This window comes from Rhinoderma darwinii, chromosome 1 (assembly GCF_050947455.1).
Source record: "Rhinoderma darwinii isolate aRhiDar2 chromosome 1, aRhiDar2.hap1, whole genome shotgun sequence".
Classification (NCBI taxonomy): domain Eukaryota; kingdom Metazoa; phylum Chordata; class Amphibia; order Anura; family Rhinodermatidae; genus Rhinoderma; species Rhinoderma darwinii.
Window position 1 is genome coordinate 368116882 of NC_134687.1, and position 20928 is coordinate 368137809.

Below are 20928 nucleotides of genomic sequence, written 5' to 3' on the forward strand. Positions count from 1 at the left end.
GTTACGTCGTTTTGATGGGATGAACACCGTACGGAAAGCTCTGTCGGAAAGGAGCCCTGACGCAGATGTGAACGAAGCCTTAATTGGCATCTCTTTTAACTGGTTGCCCACACAGGACGAGAATGCTCATCCTGAGCGGCGAGTACTTCACGCATTAGGACGAGCATTCTCGTCCTGTGTGACAGCCAGTGTCCGCGCGCGATCAGGAACCGGGGATCGGCTGTAATACACAGCCACGGTCCCGCTCTAACAGCGGAGAGAAGAGAAACCTCTCCGCCTTTAACCCCTTGAATGCCGCGATCAAAGTTGATCGCAGCGTTCAAAGTAAATGAGAGATGGGGGGACTGCCCTTTGATCGCGTCACAGAATATCCCTGTGACGCGATCAAAGCCCATAACTTTTATGGCCAGACAGCCCATGGTCCATTGAAGTACACAGGCTAATGTACTGGCATGTAGATCTATCCCAGTACATTACAGTTAAAAAATGTAAATGAAAAATACCTTTATGGGATAAAAAAAAAAGTTAAATTAATGTAAAAAAAATTCATGTTAAATAAAAACAAAAATACACAGAAATACCATTTTTTTTATAATAAATAAACTTTTTAAAATGTAAGTCCCAAAACATGAAATAATATAGACATATTTGGTATCGCCCCGACCGTAACAACTTGTACAACAAATGTATAACATTATTTATGATCCATGTATGGTGTAAAAAAAAAAAATATTAAAACTGCAGCGGAACTGCTTTTTTTCGGCATTTTCACCAAAATAAAAATTTACGTACCGGTAAATTAACCCCTTAAGGACGCAGCCTAGTTTTGGCCTTAAAGGGGTATTCCGGAACTAAAAAATTACATTTATTTAAATAAAACAATGAAAAAGATATAACTTTCCAATGTACTTACGTTTCATCAGATGGCTGTAGCGTCGTATATCCTCCTCCGTCGCCGTCCCCTTAGCAATGCAAAATCTGCACTTCCTGTGCAGACCCGTCCATTTGGTCTTCTGCCTTGCTTCCGGTTTCCGGCTTTCACACTGTACGGTTACGTCAAAAATGACGTAACCGTACCACGTGCTTCTTTATTGAATTAGAGCATGCGTGGTGAACACACTCCACCGCGCATGCTCTGTGAAATTATGTGGCTGCGTCTTCAGCGGCCGTGTATATTACACTGCGCATGCGCAAGGTTGAAGGTGTGTAGCGGTGTGTATAAGAAGTTGCAGGAATAACGGCCGTTTCGGCCGTCTTCCCGACAGGTGCAGGAGCTGTGACAGCTGCTGTCTCGTACAGCAGCTGCCGCAGCTCCTACAGCGGGGACCGATCGCTGTGTCCCCGCTGTCTAACCCCTTAAAAGCCGCGTTCTATAGAGATCGCGGGTTTTTAGGGGTTAAGTTACCATCGCCGGCCTGCTACACGATAGCGGCCGGCGATGGTTACTATGGCAACCGGACACCAAACAAAGGCGTCCGGCTATGCCATCGACGGAAGCCTAGTGGGTCCTGACAAAGTCAGGACCCACTATGCTTGCTGTCAGTGAATAGCTGACAGTTCTAATACACTGCACTACGGATGTAGTGCAGTGTATTAGAATAGCGATCAGGGCCTCCTGCCCTCAAGTCCCCTAGTTGGACAAAGTAATAAAGTAAAAAAAAAAGTTAAAAAAGATGTGTAAAAATAAGAAATTAAAAGTTAAAAAAATCCCCCTTTTTTTCCCTTATCAGTCCTTTTTTATTAATAAAAATATATAAATAAACGATACATAATTAGTATCGCCGCGTCCGTAACGGCCTGAACTACAAAATTATTTCGTTATTTATCCCGTGCGGTGAACGCCGTAAAAGAAAATAATAATATACCGTACCAAAATCACAATTGTTTGGTCACTTCACCTCCCAAAAAATGTATTAAAAATAGATCAAAAAGTTGCATTTACCGAAAAATGGTCCTGATCGAAACTACAGTTCGTTACGCAAAAAATAAGTCCTCGCACGGCTTTATTGATGGAAAAATTATAAAGTTCTGGCTCTTAGAATAAGGTAACAAAAAGTGAATGATTTTTTACAAAACGTATTTTATTGTGCAAACGCCATAAGACATAAAAAAACTATAAACATCTGGTGTCACCGTAAGGCCGAGTTTACACGAGCGTGTGCGTTTTGTGCAAGCAAAAAGCGCGGCGTTTTGCGTGCGCAAAAAGCACTTAACAGCTCCGTGTGTCAGCCCTTTATGATGCGCGGCTGCGTGCTTTTCGCGCAGCCGCCATCATTATGACACTCCGTTTGGATGTTTGTAAACAGAAAAGAACGTGGTGCTTTTCTGTTTTCATTCATCCTTTACAGTGCTGTTGCGTGAATCACGCGCGTCCCACGGAATTGCTTCCGTGCGACATGCGTGGTTTTCACACACCCATTGACTTCAATGGGTGCGTGATGCGCGAACAGCGCACAAATATAGGACGTCGTGCGTTTCACGCAGCGGACATACGCTGCGTGAAAATCACGTACCTGTCTGCACGGCCCCATAGAGTAACATAGGTCCCTGCGACGCGCGTTGCAAAAACGTATAATACGCTCGTGTAAATGAGCCCTAATCGTATCGCCCCATAGAATAAAGTGAATATGTCATTTATAGCGCACGGTGAACGCTGTAACAAAAATAGAATTAAAAAACAATAGAATTGCTGTTTTTTAGTCACCGCGCCACTTAAAAATAGAATAAAAACTGATCAAAAAGCTGCATGCACCCCAAGAAAACTACAATGTATTCCTCAAGTGGTCTAGTTTCCAAAATGGGATCACCTTTTGGGGGTTTCCACTATTTTGGTACCACAAGACCTATTCAAACCGGACATGGTGCCTAATAAAAAGGCGGCCTCAAAATCCGCTAGGTGCGCCTTTGCTTCTGAGGCCGGTGCTTCAGTCCATTACCGCCCGAGGGCCACATGTGGGATATTTCTACTGCAGAATCTGGACAATAAGTATTGAGTTGCGTTTCTCTGGTAAAACATTTTGTGCATAAACTTTCTAAATGCTGTTGTGAATACTTTGAGGGGTCTAGTTTCTAAAATGTCGTGTTTCATAGGGGTGTCTAATATATAGGCCCCTCAAAGCCACTTCAGAACTGAACTGGAAGCCCAAAAAAAATAATTAGGCAATACTTCGCTTCTATACGAACTAGTTAGCGATTCACAGTGTGATGAAGTAAGGGGAAGCAGCGCTTATACGAGCGGTGCACCCCCTTCAAACAGCCGATGACTTTTCAGTTCACAGGTAGCAGAGTTACATGATGGGGAATTTGTTTTCCTGTTGTGTAACTCTGATACCTGTCAATGGAAAAATCAGCTGCCAGAGTGAAAAATGTTTCCACACAGAGGAGTACCGCAAAGAAACACCTGGGAATCAGACATGATGGACTAACATTTTTCCCTGTGGTGGATGACTTTTCAGTTGACAGGTAGCAGAGTTACATGAAGGGGAATTATTTTTCATCGATGGCTAGTTAGGAGCGCTGCTTCCCTTTAGTTTTTTCTTGCTCACTGTGAATCTCCGACACAGGATGCAGCGGCGATCCACAGGTATTGCTCCTTTTATCCCAATTCACATGTTAGAATTCTATTTTTTTTATTTTATATATATATATATATATATATATATATATATAAAATACAGTATTTAAAACTAAGACTGTATAAACAGTTAATATACATTTAGAAAACGTATAATTATAAAGACCAAACTTTACGTATCATCATATAGGGTCAGTGTTGTTTAAAAACGCAGATATCCAGTGATTTCAGCTTGTGCTAGCAGTAATAGAATGAGAGCACCAAAATGAAGACTGGGATTGCAGAAGTTAGTAGAGCTGGGTGTAGTAGGCGGAGCAAGTGCACTGCTGCATGCACATTGCATGCTGGGACTAGAGCAGTGCATGCAGGGAGGAGAAACACAGGAAGAGAAGAGGAATGAACTTACTGAGCAAAACAAACCTCTCCAGGTAAACAATAGGGAGTAATGTTACTAAAACCATTTATTATCAAGAAAAAGCTAGACAGAGTGCACTAATATCTTAATAGAGGAACATTGCATTGATTTAAAAAATAAAAAAAAGTATTGGAAAACCCCTTTAAGGCTCAGAGCCCATTTTTCAAATCTGACATATTTCACTTTATGTGGTAATAACGTCGGAATGCTTAAACCTACCCAAGCGATTCTGAGATTGTTTTCTCGTGACACATTGGGCTTCATGTTCGTGGTAAAATTTGGTCGATATATTCAGTGTTTATTGGTGAAAAATTGCAAAATTTAGAGAAATTTTTGAAAAAATTGCATTTTTCAGAATTTAAATGCATCTGCTTGTAAAACAGACGGTTATACCACCCAAAATAGTTACTAGTTCACATTTCCCATATGTCTACTTTAGATTGGCATCGTTTTTTGAACATTCTTTTATTTTTCTTGGACGTTACAAGGCTTAGAACATAAACAGCAATTTCTCATATTTTTAAGAAAATTTCAAAAGCCTTTTTTTTAAGGTACCTCTTGAGTTTCTGAAGTCGCTTTGTGGGGCCTATGTATTAGAAACCCTGATAAAACACCCCATTTTAAAAACTAGACCCCTCAAAGTATTCAAAACAGCAGTTATAAAGTTTTTTAACCCTTCAGGCATTTCACAGGAATTAAAGCAAAGTGGAGGTGAAATTTGCAAATTTCATTTTTCTTGCTGAATTTCAATTTTATTCATTTTTTTTTCTGTAACACAGAAGGTTTTACCAGAGAAACACTACTAAATATGTATTGTCCAGATTCTGCAGTTTTTAGAAATGTCCCACATGTGGCCCTACTGCGCTCGTGGACTAAAAGACAAGCCCTAGAAGCAAAGAAGCACCTAGTGCATTTTGAGTCCTCTTTTTTATTAGAATATATTTTAGGCAGCATGCCAGGTTTGAAGAGGTGTTGAGGTGTCAAAACAGTAGGAATCCCCCAATAGTGACCCCATTTTGGAAACTACACCCCTCAAGGAATTCATTTAGGGTTGTTGTTACCATTTTGACCGCACATTTTTTTCACAGCACGTATTTGAATTGGGCTCTGAAATGAAAAAAATGTCATTTTTTCCAATAAAATGTCATTTGTGATCAAAATTTCTTATTTTCACAGGGAACAAAATACTCAATTTTGTTGCCCAATTTCTCCTGAGTGCATCAATACCCCATTTGTGGCAATAAACTGCCGTTTGGGCCCACGGGAGGCCTCAGAAGGGAATGAGCGCTGTGTGTTCTTTGGAGTACAGATTTTGCTGGTTTGGTTTTCGTGTGCCATGTCGCATTTGCAGAGCCCCAGAGGTATCAAAGCAATGGAAACCCACCAGAAGTGACCCCATTTTGGAAACTACACCCCTCAAGGAATTCATTTATGGGTAATGTGACCATTTAGACCCCATAGTTTCTTCACAGAACTTATTTGAATTGGGCTGGGAATTTAAAAAATATATATTTTTTCCAATAATATGTCATTTTTGCTCAAAAATTCTTATTTTCACAAGAAATAAAATACTCCATTTTGTTGCCCAATTTGTCCTGAGTGCGGCAATACCCCATTTGTGGTGATAAACTGCCGTTTGGGCCCATGGGAGGCCTCAGAAGGGAAGGAGCGCTGTGTGTTCTTTGGAGTACAGATTTTGTTGGATTGGTTTTCGGGTGCCATGTCACATTTGCAGAGCCCCAGAGGTATCAAAGCAATGGAAACCCACCAGAAGTGACCCCATTTTGGAAACTACACCCCTCAAGGAATTCATTTATGGGTAATGTGACCATTTAGACCCCATAGTTTCTTCACAGAACTTATTTGAATTGGGCTGGGAATGAAAACAAAATTATTTTTGTCAAATAATATGTAGTTTTGGCTGAAAATTTCTTATTTTCACAAGAAACAAAATACCCCATTCTGTTGCGCAATTTGTTCTGAGTGCCGCAATACCCCATTTGTTGTGATAAACTGCCGTTTGGGCCCATGGGAGGGCTCAGAAGGAAAGGACCACCATTTGGCCTACTCGGGATTTTCTAGTGCGAAGTCATGTATGCAGAAGCCCCTGAGGTACCAGTACAGTTGAAACCCGCAAGAAGTGACCCCGTTTTAAAAACTACACCCTTAAGGCATTCATCTAGAGGTGTAGTGACCATTTTGACCGGAGACCTACACCCCATAAACTGTAATGTGGGTTCTCCCGGGTATGGCAATACCCTACATGTGGCTGTTATCAGCTGCCTGGACACACAGCAGGGCCCAGAGGGGAAAGACGAGGGGGGATAAGCTGTGCGGAGTGCATCAGGGTAAGTAAAATTGGGGTAAATTATAAACCAAGGGATGTATGATAAATTTTAAAACACTTTTATACAGAGCTCTGGTTATTCGGGACACGTGTCACAATGATATATTGTGTCCTCCCTTATCCCCCTCTTATAGCAGACTTTGCACCTCTTTTGACTTTTTCCCTTCTTGCCAGTTTGGGGAACTTCTCCTGGAAAGTGTTGCCCTGGTACGATGCGTGTGGGCTCGCTTCCAGAAGTACTGGGTGCCCCCCCTTCTTGGTCCCTAAAGATTAGGTTCTTGATAATCACCTCTTGAAATTCCAGGAAAGTTCCCGTCTGGCCTGCACATCGACGTAGCACGTACACATTGTACAATGCCATCTGTATGATGTGCCCGGCCAGCTTCTTATACCACACCGCATGGCGCTGTAGGGCTTCAGGGCTTGATCTTACAAGTCCATCCCTCCCATGTACCTATTGTAGTCCAGGATGCAGTCTGGTTTGGGGGTGGCCTTTCCTTCATATATCCTAAACCTGTAGGTATACCCTGATGCACTCTCGCACAGCTTATACATCTTCACGCCATACCTTGCCCTCTTACCCGGCAGGTACTCGCGGAATTGAACGCTCCCTTTAAAATGTACCAGGGACTCATCTATAGAAATACACTTATCGGGGTGTATGCTGGGGAAAACCGGGCACTGGAACGGTCTAATAGGGGTCTCCGTTTATACAAACGGTCAAAACTGGGGTCATCTCGGCGTGGGCACGGCTCATTATCAGTATAATGTAAGAAGCGAAGTATTGCCTCATTTATTTATTTTTTTAGGTTCCAGTTCAGTTCTGAAGTTGCTTTGAGGGGCCCATATATTAGAAACCCCTATCAAATACCCCATTTTAGAAACTAGACCCCTCAAAGTATTCACAACAGCATGTAGAAAGTTTATGAACCCTTTAGGTGTTTCACAAAAATTTAGAGCAAAGTAGAGGTGAAATTTAAATTTTTTTTTTGTCAGAAAATCCTCTTTATACCATTTTTTTTATAACACAAAAGGATTTATCAGAGAAACGCAACTTAATACGTATTGCCCAGATTCTGCAGTTTAGAGAAATATCCCACATGTGGCCCTCGGGCGGTAATGGACTGAAGCGCCGGCCTCAGAAGCAAAGGAGCACCTAGTGGATTTTGAGGCCTCTTTTTTATTAGGCACCATGTCCGGTTTGAAGAGGTCTTGTGGTGCCAAAACATTGGGATCCCCCCAAAAGTGACCCCAATTTGGAAACTAGACCCCTTGAGGAATCCATTGTAGTTTTCTTGGGGTGCATGCGGCTTTTTGATCAGTTTTTATTCTATTTTTAGCTGGCGTGGTGACTAAAAAACAGCAATTCTACAATTGTTTTTTTTGTCGTTTTTTTTTACAGCGTTCACCGTGCGCTATAAATGACATATTCACTTTATTCTGCGGGGCGATACGATTATGGCGATACCAGATGTTTATAGTTTTTTATGTCTTATGGCGTTTGCACAATAAAATACGTTTTGTAAACAATCATTCACTTTTTGTGTTACCTTATTCTAAGAGCCAGAACCTTTTTATTTTTCAATCAATAAAGCCGTGCGAGGACTTATTTTTTGCGTAACGAACTGTAGTTTCGATCAGCACCATTTTTAGGTACATGCGACTTTTTGATCTCTTTTTATTCCATTTTTTGGGAGGTGAAGTGACCAAAGAATTGTGATTGTGGTTCGGTTTATTATTATTTTATTTTACGGCGTTCACCGTGCGGGATAAATAACGACATAGTTTTGTAGTTCAGGCCGTTACGGACGCGGCGATACCAATTAGGTATAGTTTATTTGTTTGTTTATATATTTTTATTAATAATAAAGGACTGATAAGGGAAAAGGGGGGATTTTTACTTTTATTACTTTTAAATCTTTTATTTTCTTATTTTTACACATCTTTTTTTAACTTTTTTTTAACTTTATTACTTTGTCCCACTAGGGGACATGAGGGCAGGAGGCTCTGATCGCTATTCTAATACACTGCACTACATGCGTAGTGCAGTGTATTAGAACTGTCAGCTACTCACTGACAGCAAGCATAGTGGGTCCTGACGTTGTCAGGACCCACTAGGCTTCCGTCTATGGCATAGCCGGACGCCATTGTTTGGTGTCCGGTTGCCATAGTCACCATCGCCGGCCGCTATCGCGTAGCAGGCCGGCGATGGCAGCTTAACCCCTAAAAAGCCGCGATCTCTATAGAACGCGGCTTTTAAGGGGTTAATCAGCGGGGACACAGCGATCGGTCCCCGCTGTAGGAGCTGTGACAGCTGCTGAACAAGACAGCAGCGTCACAGCTCCTGTATGTGTCGGGAGGACGGCCGAAACGGCCGTTACTCCCGAGACGTACTATTACGGCATGGAGCGCGAACGATACAGCTGCCATGACGTAATAGTACGTCAAGGAGCGGGAAGGGGTTAAACGATAATGTATTTGTACCAAAAACTGGTACCTACATAAAGTACAAATCGTCCCGCAAAAAACAAAGTCTCATACAACTACGTCGTACAAAAAATAAAAAAGTTATGAGCGTCGGGATGCAAAGAGGGAAATATAAAAAAAATGTTCTGTCCTCAAGGCCAAAATTGACCATGTCCTTAAGGGGTTTTCCGACTTATTTATTTTTCCTCCCCCTCCTACATTCCTAACAATTACTAACATTGGCTTACGGTGCAGCCAGCACGTGACCACTGATTGGTTGCAGCAGTTGTATGCTGTCTGCTTGTATATAAAAACTGCTGCCACTGCCGAAGCTGCAGCGCTGGTTCGGCGGGCAATAGAAGAGGTGAGTATTACTTTTTTGTTATTTTACCGCATTTGTTTCTGTAATTAAAGAATTCAACAGGGCGGTCATTGAGGAGACTGTGGACCAATAGGATGCCTCAAACCAGGGTCTACATCAGAAGTCCCAGGTTTGAGGCATCTTATTGGTCCACAGCCTCAATGTCCGCTCCGTTCATTCTTTGCTTGTACTTCAATAGCAGCACCATTTTATATCTAGTTATAATGGGGTACGTATATTTAGGAATGATGGGGATCACCTCAGATAAAGCAGGTTGGCGGAATAAACTAAAGGGGGAGAACTAGTGGGGGGGCCAAATAACACAAAGGGGGCAGAATAATTAGTAAAGAACAGCCCTGTGTTGTTACGTAGGTCAGTGAGGTATCGGCACAGGACTGTGTGTATTCTAACTCTCATGCACGAGCCTGTGTCGAGAGAAAAAAAGACACTGATGAAAATCAGAACTTCCGGCCGGACAGAGGTAGGGAGAATAGGAAGGAAAGTGTTCAGATTTAATGCTAATAACAGGCTATATGTTAGGATCTTTATTAAATAATTACATAGAATATTAGTTAAAAATTTTTGTGTCCCTGGAAAACCCCTTTCACAGGAGACTGTAAAAATGACAATATATTGCAATACATTAGTATTGCAGTGTACTATACCTTCTATCTAACGATCGCTGGTTCAAGTCCGCTAGGGGGACTAATAAAATGGGTTAAAAAATAAAATAATAATTAATAAAGCTTTTGTAGTGTCATTTTTTTTTTATATATCTATATAACACACACTAATCCTTCTCAATGAATTAGAATATCATTAAAAAGTTAATTTGTTTCAGTAATTCAATTCAAAAAGTGAAACTCATATATTATATAGATTCATTACACACAGAGTGATATTTTTCCAGTCGAAGGGAGTCCCCCTTTGTTTTTTTAGGGCATTTTACATTGAACAGGATTTCACCATATTTTTTGTATGTGCCATTCATATATTTATATAGGTTAATCATGCCCCCGCTTAGTCGTCTTTTTTCCAAGGCTAAATAGGTTTAGTTCTTTTAATCTTTCCTCATAACTTAAATTCTCCATGCCCCTTATTAGCTTTGTTTCTCTTCTTTGTATTTTTTCTAACTCCAGGGCATCCTTTCTATGAACTGGAGCCCAGAACTGGACTGCATATTCTAGATGAGGCCTCACTAATGCTTTGTAAAGTGGTAATATTACATCCCTGTGACGAGAGTCCATGCCTCTTAATACACGACAATATCCTGCTGGCCTTTGAAGCAGCTGATTGACATTGCATGCTGTTATTTAGTTTATGATCTACTAGTACACGCAGATCCTTCTCAACAAGTGACGTAAGTGAAGTAATGTAAAAAATATACAAAATTGGTATCGCTGCATCTGTAACTATTACAGCTATTTAACTCACATGGTGAACGCCGTAAAAAGAAAAAAAAATCCGAAAACGCCAGAATCACTATTTTTTGGTCACTTCATATCCCACAAAAAGGAAATAAATAGTGATCAAAAAGTCTAATGTAGCACAATGGTACCAATAGAAACTACAGCTCGCCCCGCAAAAAATAATCCCTCATACCGCTCAATCGACGGAAAAATAAAAAAGTTTTGTCTCAGAATGTGGCGACAAAACACACATTTTCCTTTTCCTATATTGATATTTGAAACGTCTTTCTTCCACACGCAATGACTGTTCCATGGTCCTTTGTAGAGTCCAGATTATGTGCTAGTTCTCTGTATTGACCGCACATATATTTATACATGTTAATAAGATCACCTGTAAAACGTCTTTGTTCCAAGCTGAACAAGCCCAATTTCTCTAGCCTTTCATTGTAAGCGACACCTCCTATCCCATTTAATAATCTAGTTGCCCGCCTTTAAACCCTCTCCAGTTCTACTATATCCTTTATAGAATGTGGAGCCCAAAACTGAATTCCATGCGGAGCGGCCTAGTAGGTCCACATACCCCACAGCCGTGACAATATTATTGCATCCTAGGTGCATTACTTTACATTTATCAACATTTAATTTCATCTGCCATGTTTTTGCCCATGTTGCCAGCTTATCTAGGTCTTTCTGTAATATTTTATAGTCAAGTTAAGTTTTAAAGAGGCTCTGTCACCACATTATAAGTGGCCTATATTGTACATGATGTGATCTGCGCTGTAATGTAGATTACAGCAGTGTTTTTTATTTAGAAAAACGATCATTTTTGACGGAGTTATGACCTATTTTAGCTTTATGCGAATGAGTTTCTTAATGGACAACTGGGCGTGTGAGTAGAGCCTAACACCGATCCTTGTTGTACCCCGCTGCTGACTGCAACCCATTTTGAGTAAGTACTATTTATAACGCCTCTTTGTTTTCTGTCTCTTAACCAATTCTTTACCCACTTGCATACATGGTCCCCCAGTCCCTGTATCTGTAGCTTCAGAACAAGACTGTTGTGTGAAACAGTATCAAAAGCTTTTGCAAAATCCAAAGAAATCACATCAGCCGCATGACCAACATCCAGATTTGCACTTATCTCCTCATAGAAACCGATGTTAAAAAAATTGTTTTGTTACACCATATTCTGAAAGACATTTTTTTTTTTTTTTTCGTTTTTGTCGATTGAGCTGTGTGAGGGCTTGTTTTTTGCTAGTTGAGATGTAGTTTTTATTAGTATCATTTTGGGATACATGTGACTTTTTGATGACGTTATTCTATTTTGTATGGGAAGCTTGGTGATCAATAACAGCAATTCTGGCGGTTTAAATTTTTTTTTTTTTTTTGCTATTTACGCTGTTCATTGTGCGGGTTAAATAATCTTATATTGTAATAGTTTGGACTTGTAACGGTTGCTGTGATACCATGTTGTTTTATTTTTTTTACATTAGGGGAAATATGAGGTTTTTTTTGTTTATTTACTTTTAATATATTTTTTTGTATATAGAAGAAAACTTAATTTAAGGCCCCATGCACACGAACGTGCTTTTGCGGCCGCAATTCCCCTGAAAATCCAGGGGAGAATTACAGCCCCATTAATTTCTATGGGGCCATGCACATGACCATGGTTTCCACGGTCCGTGCATGGCCCAGGAGCCTGGACCGCAGAAAGAACGGGCATGTAAAAACATTACAAACATCGGCACTCCGTGATCTTTCTAATGGCTTTGATGCCGTGGTCGCTATTGACTGCACAATCTAAGGCACGCGACAGTATTTTTCATCAGCAATTACGGACAGAAATTACGGACCCATTCATTTCTATTGGCCACGGACACCTTTCAGTATTTTCAGGCCTCATGCACACGACCGCGCCATGTGCACGGCCGTGATTTTGGGGTCGGCCGGCCGCGGAGTGTCATCCGCGAACCACCCGCAAATCGCGGGCCGTGCACATGACCGCGTCCATTATTTTCTATGAGCCTGGACCGCAGAACACGGCCGTAATAAGACATGTCCGTTCTTTCTGCGGTCCAGGCTCCTGAGCCATGGACGGACCGGTCGTGTGCATGGGCCCATAGAAATTAATCGGGCCGCAATTCTCCCGTGGATTTTCGGAGGAATTGCGGCTGGAAAAGCACGATCGTGTGCATTGGGCCTTACTGATGGGTGTCCATGCTGAAAAAAATCATAGAACCTGTCTTATTCTTGTCAGTAATTACGGCAAGGACTCTCCCATAGAAGTTTATGGGAGCTTCCGTAAATACGGGCTGCTACTGATGTGCATCCGTAAACTGTCCATATTTACGGAAGCATTGCTATGCAACATGCTGATGACATCATTTGCAACCTCCCTCTTTTTGTAAGGATCCGTATATACGGATGGAATACGGATACAATACAGACCGTATTTACGGTCAGTATTTCGGGATAGATGAAAATACTGTCGTGTTATCAGCTGTAATAGACAGCCGACACACGCTGAGTTTGGAGCGGGCTTAGCTCATGCGCTTGCTCCATGCTCGCCCGTACCGGCTATGACGTAACTGTACGCCAAATATCAGGAAGGGGTTAAAAAACGTGTTATTTTTACTTTAGTCCCCCTAGGGTAAAATACTTAAAAATATAAATGTTTTGCAGTGTATTGTAATTTTTACCGGCTCCTATTGAAGAGGACCTGTCACGTCCTCTAACATATAAAACAAGCTGCATAGCTTACTAGCTAAACACTGATGGCTGGGAATCTTCCACTTGATATTCTACTCTTACAGGCCACCGAAACTAACGGGACCGATTACAGGGGAACGCGGGCAGATAGCAGGAAAAGAAAATCAGCGGAGTTATATAAGCGGTTGAAGTGAAGGGTCGGCTGTAACATACTGCCAACATCCGTGTGTAGGGAGCAAGTTCAGCACGTGAGCCCGCTCCATTCTCCTGCTTTGCATCCGTGAGGTACGCTGCTGTGCGTCTAGTATATTTGTACCTTAAAATGGTGCTACCAGAAGATACTTTTCCTGCAAAAAAACGAGGTCTCATGCAACCATGTCAATGGAAAAAATTAAAGGGGGCAAAAACGTCCTGAAAGAGTACCTATCACCATTTTCACCTTATTGGTTTTATTTCAAAAACTGTTATCCCCTAAGTAGAACTATTGAAAAAAAAGTAAAAGATGTTTTATATGTGGCAAGCACATTATGCAAATGACCCGACTCTCCGCAAGAGTCGCATCCGAACTTCCAGGCAAGGGGCTCCCGGCATGCCCAGCAGTGCTCTCTTAACGCCCCCGGTGGCGAGATCTCACGGTACTGACTAAAAGAGCGTAGTCAAGGGCATTTATATAGCAGTTATATAACTGCTATATGCAATGTCTTGTAAGGCTGGATTCACAAGAGCATGTTCGGTCCATAAAGGACGGAATGTATTTCAGCCGCAAGTCCCGGACCGAACACACTGCAGGGAGCCGGGCTCCTAGCATCATAGTTATGTACGACGCTAGGAGTCCCTGCCTCTCCGTGGAACTACTGTCCCGTACTGAAAACATGATTACAGTACGGGACAATTGTCCCGCAGCGAGGCTGGGACTCCTAGCGTAGTACATAACTATGATGCTAGGAGCCCGGCTCCCTGCAGTGTGTTCGGTCCCGGACTTGCGGCCGAAATACGTTCCGTCCTTTACGGACCGAACATGCTCGTGTGAATCCAGCCTAAATGTATTCACCCCCTTGGTGTTTTTCCTGTTTTTATTCCATTATAAACTGCAATGAAAATGGATTTTTGGGTCGTTTCTACCAATTACTTTACACAACTTTGAAGGTGCAAAATATGTTTTACTGTGACACAAGCAATTATTAAGACAAAAAAACACAGAACATTAATGTACATAAATATTCACCCCCTGAAAGACAATACTTTGGAGCCACCTTTTGCTGCAATTACATATGTAAGTCTCTTGGGGGATGTCTCTATTAGCTACGCACATCTAGACACTGGGATTTTTTCCCCATTCTTCCAGGCAAAACTGATCTAACTCCTTTAAAGAGGCTCTGTCACCAGATTCTCAAATCCCTATCTCCTATTGCATGTGATCGGCGCTGCAATGTAAATAACAGTAACGTTTTTTTTTTTAAAAAAACGTTCATTTTTGGCCAAGTTATGAGCTATTTTATATATATGCAAATGAGGTTTGAAATGGACAATTGGGCGTTTTTTTTTTGTTATGTCCAACTGGGCGTGTATTGTGTTTTTAACTGGGCGTGTTTACGTGTATGACGCTGACCAATCAGTGACCAGTCAGCATCATACACTCCTCTCCATTGATTTACACAGCAGCGATGTGCAGCCACATACACAGAGATTAACGTTAATCAAGTGTCCTGATAATGAATACGCATGATCATCCAGCCTGGACGTCATGTGTATTCAGAATCCTGACACTTCTGAATCTTTTCTTTGAGATTTCTAGCAAGGGAAACGAAATCTCGCGAGATTACGGAGGTAAACGAGATTTCGTTTCACTTGCCTATTATGCTGTTTCAGTAACTCCACATGTGATCAAGTGGCCGGGAGAGCACAGAAAGCTAGAACGGGGTATAGGGGGCCCTGTTCTAGAGATAGGTGCGGGTCCTAGAGGTGGGACCTGCATCTATCTGACATTTATGACATATCCTGTGGATATGTCATAAATGTCCTTCATAGAAAAACCCCTATAAATGTTGCAGTCGCTATTGACCACGGCATTTAACTAGTTAAAGGGGTTTGCCATAAAACACATGTATCCCCTATCCACAGGATAGGGGCTACATGTGAGATCGCTGGGGGTCCGACCGCTGGGACCCCCAGCGATAAGGAGAACAGTGTAGGGAAAGTCACCCAGAGCGCTATATGAGAAGCCCGGACTTCCGGGTTCTGTGTCTGGCTTATCTGTTCAGCAGCTCCATAGAGATCAATGGAGAGCCGCTCGCGCATGCGCAGAAGCATCCCATTGATCTCCATGAAGCTGCCGGACACAGAACGCGGAAGTCACAGCTTCTCATGCAGCGCTCTTGGTAACTTTCAGTCCCCGTTCTCCTTATCAATCACACATGCATCCCCCATCCTGTGGATAAGGGATACATGTGTTTTATGGCACAAGCCCTTTAAACTGCCAGTAACAGCGGTATTGCTGCTCCTGGCCATTATAGCAGCCTGTCAGAAGCTGAAACCTGCAGAGTATGGAGCGGGCTCAGTGCGTGAGCCCGTGCCATACATCATCCCCCTCTCCCTGATGTGTCGGCACATCATGGGTCGGGAAAGGGTTAAGTAATGAAGCGGTCATGGCGCCCGGCGTTGCCGGGTCCCTTGACTGCGAACTATAAGACGCAGGGACTTTTTAGCAAGATTTATTCTTGCTAAAAACTGCGTCTTATAGTCTGAAAAATACGGTAAATACATTTGTAATATACTTACATTCCAAAGTGGCCCCGTTTCCAGATCCTGCCGTGGGGAACTTGACTGGTGACGTCACTCTCTGCACTGGCTCTGCTGCTTTGTTGATCCTGAATTCTTTGCCGGGTAGACGACACGTCACTTGTCACGTGGTGTATATCGGCTTGTTCTGCTTCACAGCCTGTAACGCGCATGCGCTGTCACTGCTGTTCTCGCGGTCCCTGCTGTTCTCGAGATAACAGCAGGGGCTGCGCATGCGCGTTACAACAGAACAAGCCGATATACACCACGTGACAAGTGACGTGTCGTATACCCGGCAAAGAATTCAAGATCAACAAAGCGGCAGAGCCAGTGCAGAGAGTGAAGTCACCAGTCAAGTTCCCCACGGCAGGATCTGGAAATGGGGCCACTTTGGAAAATGTAAGTATATTACAATTGTATTTACATTTATAAATTACATGCATTAAAGGGGTTTTACCCATTCAATGGTTTAGATAATTCTTCACTGTTTGACCTGTCTCGCTGTTATTGACCAAGTGCCTATTTTGTTATTACCCATATGTCTATGTTTTTGCATAATTCTCTCCCCATCATTTCAGCTTGATGTATCTTAAATGTTTGCTGGCCGTATTATATTTTATAGCTACTATACCATACATCAGGGGGCACAGACAGCTCTTATGCGTATCTTTCACTCCCCCCCCCCCCCCATAGATACTGGACCTCTTGCAGGCATCCTAGATGCCTTCTGGTCCCTAACACTTTTGTGTTTAGCCTACGCGGCAGTTTTTTCTGGACTGCCTTTTTTGTTAATGTATTTGTTTTTCTCTAACACTGCATTTTCTATACCTAGATCCCTACCCTTTCCCCTTCCATTCGTGGGGACCCTGGACTCCTGTTTTTTCCACAGGAAGACCTCAGTGAGCAGTTTTATCTATCTTCATGGCTGACATCACTATAGCCTCCTTCAATGTGAAGGGGCTGAATACCCCAGAAAAGCGGGCACAAGTTCTACATCTCCTTCATAAACGTAAGGTACACATTGCCTGTTTTCAAGAGAGACACTTCAAGGAGGGTCACGACACCACTATCAAACATACATTTTACACACAATGGCACCTTAATAATAACCTACATTCCAGATCCTGTGGAGTTGCCATAGCGCTTCACAAATCCCTAACTCATCAAGTTATAAATTTCATAGCAGACCCGGAAGCACGGTATATTGTCCTAGTTTTAAACATTGACGGTCACGAGTTCACAATAATCAATGCATATGCCCCCAACCAAGGACAAGTTCCCTTTCTTCTTAAACCCATTGACACTGGGACTGTGGTATTCTGTGGAGACTTTAACCTTACTCTGGATCCGACCGTGGATAATTCTACTGGATGCTCCAGTATAGCATATAGTGCTATTAAATAGGTGAAACGCGCCCTTTTGCGGCTTCAGCTCTGTGATTCTTGGATTTCAACATCCTTCTGATAGGGATTATAGCTTTTATTCCCATCCACATAGTACCTACAGTCGCCTGGACTGTATCCTTCTCGAACTCCATCGGCAATATTCTGTGGTCAGATCATACCCCTGTCTACTGCACCCTACATCTCCCTTTTCTCACTAAAAGCTCTTGGTCCTGGAGACTCAATGAATCTTTACTTCTCGATGAGGTCTGCAAAGCCGACCTGATAAGCACAATTGCACATTTCACCTCTGATCATGCACGGGACACCACCTCTCCTGTGATGCAATGGGAGGCTCTTAAATGTGTACTCAGGGGGGTCCTTATAAAGCAGGGGACCCGTCATAAGAAAGAAAAGGCCCACTCCCTCAAAGTCGCCCTTCAAAAGATTAGTTCTCGAACTGGCTCATAAACGTGTGCTTTCTATCCCAATACTGCAGGAACTACAGAATGCCCGTCACTACGCTAGATGTCTACTGGACTCGGCATATAAACATACCTTACAGATCTGTCATACTAAATTCTACGAATTTTGGAACAAAATCGGACGAATGTTAGCCAGAGCCCTGAAAAGCCAGATTGCACAATCGCATATACCATGCGTTAAATCCCGTTCTGGCCCTATAATTCACAGTACACCCGAAATAGCTGAGTGCTTTCACACCTATTATTCTGACCTACAACCTTGGGCCTCCTGCCCACCCACCATCCGAAGTTCGGGACTCTTTCCCCTCCACATTTACTTGTCTATCCAGGGAGGCCTCTGATGAACTAGAAGAGGACTTTACTATTTCGAAACTTCTTGCAGTCATAGCTGTTCTCCCGGGGGGGGGGGGGGGGAGAGTCCTGGACGGGATGGCTATACCGCCAAGTTCTATAAAATATTAGTTGATCATCTAGCGCCCCTCATGCTGTTATCATTTAACTCTATTACACCTGACACCACATTTCCATCTAGTTCCACCTTAGCATATGTCGCTGTCCTCCCCAAGCCAGGCAAGTATCCCCAACTCTTCTCCAGTTATCGACCTATCTCTTTACTTAATGTAGACCTTAAAATCTACGTCAAATTACTAGCCAACAGACTAAACAGGCACCTACATCTGGAAGTAGGGTCCGTGCCTGGCCAGGAGGCACATGATAACACGCTCAAAACCTTGGATATTATTCACCATGCCCAAACTCAGCATATTCCTAACATGATTTTATCACTAGATGCCAAGAAGGCTTTCGATAGAATCTCATGGCCCGCACTCCTGCACTACCCTTCAACACTTAGGGCTAGGTCCATCCCTTATCAATAAAATCTTAGCCCTTTATCAACCCCCCTCGGCACAATTAAAAATCAATGGCTCCCTCTGCTCCCTTCAATATTAATAATGGTACCAGACAAGGCTGACCCTTGTCTTCACTATTATATGTTTTAGTCATGGAGCATCTTATGGCCTCCATTCAGAACAGTCCGGATATTAAGGGCATTCTCATTGGCGGGGTGGATTATAAATGCTCGGCATTTACGGATGGTTTATTGGTTTACCTCACAGATCTGCACATATCCCTCCCTTCGCTGATGTCCGAGCTGTCCCGTTTTGGTGCCTGGTCCAATTTTAGATCAACCTCTATCTGAAGCCCTAAATGTGTCTCTTCCGCCCTCCATAGTATCGCTTCTTAAAAGAAATTTCCCCTTCTCATGGCCCGCTCGGGGCATAACTTATCTCGGAAATAGAATAGCTACTGACCTTTCCTTACTCTTCACGAATAATTTTGTCCCCCTATTATCTAAATTTCATACAGATCTCATGTTCTGGAACAATAAAGACTTCTCGTAGTTCAGCTGTATAAATATTATAAAAATGACACTTGTTCCTAGACTATTGCACCTCCTGCAGACGATCTCCATCTCCATCCCATACTCCTTTTGGCTGCGCATCCAACAATGCTTTGGATCCTTCATCTAGCGCTCAGGCCGATAAGTAGGGTGATTCTTCCTCGATCCATTGATGCAGGTGGGGTTGGTCTGCCGGATTGTAGTCTTTACCACCTTGTAGCTACCCACACACGTGTCCTTGACTTTTTTCATAACAACCGATCCAAGATTTGGGTTCGCCTAGCTCAACAACTATGCACACGCACACTGTCCACCCTCCCGTGGACATGGACCTCCCCCAAAAATAACCCAACACAAGTCTCTTTCGTTGTGTCTCAAACCCTCCTGGATTTACGCTCATCAGGGACGGGGGGCTCTTTGATAGATCCGCTGGGTCCCCTAACTCCCATTACGGATAACACGGCCTTCCCAGCGGGCCAGGCTCGCCTCTCCTTCCTCGGTAGATCATTCTGTAACCCCATGTTCTTTACCCATGTTCTTTCTGACACTTCCTTATATCCACTAACCACAATTCTTCCATCTGACCCTAGCCTTTATGAATATCACCAATTCAAACATTTCTATAATACGATAAAGCGCCAAGCACATCTTCACCACACTTTATCGGATTTTGAGCGCTTGTGTGTCACTGCCCTACCTCCCACACACACACCATCTCTATATTATACAAGCTGCTCCTTTCCCAACGCTCACAAAACTTACCACCTTTCTGTAAGGCTTGGGAAAGAGAACTAGGCAAACAATTTACAGATGTACAATGGAAAAAATGTTTCCTCCTTTCTCACAAGGTCTCCATTGCAATATGGGCACAAGAAACTAGTTATAAAATGATATCTAGGTGGTATAGAGTCCCTACCTCTCTACATAAATGATACCCCTCTATGCCAGTTAACTACTAGCGCTGTGGCGCTGCAGGTGGGCCTATGTCTCATATTTAGTGGAGTTGTCCCTCCTTACGGACTTTTTGGAAAGCAGCAATTCAAATTATATCAGAAGTCACTGGGGTCTTAATCCCAGACTCTCCTGAGGCGACACTACTATTTATGTTCTCTATGCCGTTCTCTACATATAAACGCTCCCTAATTAGGCATCTCCTTCAGGCTGCCAAAACAGTTATCCCATGTGAAAAAAAATATATAATGATATGTTGTAATTGTTCCGATTTTTATGAATGCGGCGATACCAGTTATGTGATTTTTTTTTTATTTTTACATTGAGCTTGGGGAAAAAGTTTTAGTTTTTTTCTAACTTTTTTAATATATATATTTTTTTATGAATAAAAAACACTTTATTTTACTGTATTTAACTTTTTTTTTACTAGTCCACCTAGGGGACTTGAGCCAGCAATCGTTGAATTCCTTGCATGATTTACTGCAATACTAATGTATTGCAGTATAACTGTAATGACGGGGTAGGGAGAAGACAGGTGAGCCCCAATCTACCCGCCACTCAGTCCCTTCCCACTTGCACGGCCCGCCCCAGGGGATGGCGCACAACTGGGCAACGGTCCCCACGCTCAACATGCGCACGACAGACAAAC

General features: G+C 42.6%; 1 protein-coding gene across 1 annotated transcript in view; it reads right to left on the reverse strand.

Moving 5' to 3' along the window:
* The window catches only part of SMARCA2 (SWI/SNF related BAF chromatin remodeling complex subunit ATPase 2), a 274747-nt gene that overhangs the window by 220689 nt on the left and 33130 nt on the right, over nucleotides 1-20928 (reverse strand). The gene's annotated exons all lie outside the window — the stretch shown is intronic.